Raw genomic sequence first — 269 nt, forward strand, 5'->3', positions numbered from 1 at the left:
GGCTGGAGTGCAGTGGCGCAGTCTCAGCTCACTGCAACCTCCGTCTCCCGGGTTCACACCATTCTCCTGCCTCAGCCTCCCAAGTAGCTGGGAGTACAGGCGCCCGCCACCATGCCCGGCTAATTTTTGGTAATTTTAGTAGAGACAGGGTTTCACCATGTTAGCCAGGATGGTCTCGATCTCCTGACCTTGGGATCCACCCACCTCGGCCTCCCAAAGTGCTGGGATTATAGGCATGAGCCACCGCGCCTGGCCTGTTGTTCATTTTT

The sequence above is a fragment of the Papio anubis genome, chromosome 19 (genome assembly GCF_008728515.1).
Source record: "Papio anubis isolate 15944 chromosome 19, Panubis1.0, whole genome shotgun sequence".
Lineage (NCBI taxonomy): Eukaryota > Metazoa > Chordata > Mammalia > Primates > Cercopithecidae > Papio > Papio anubis.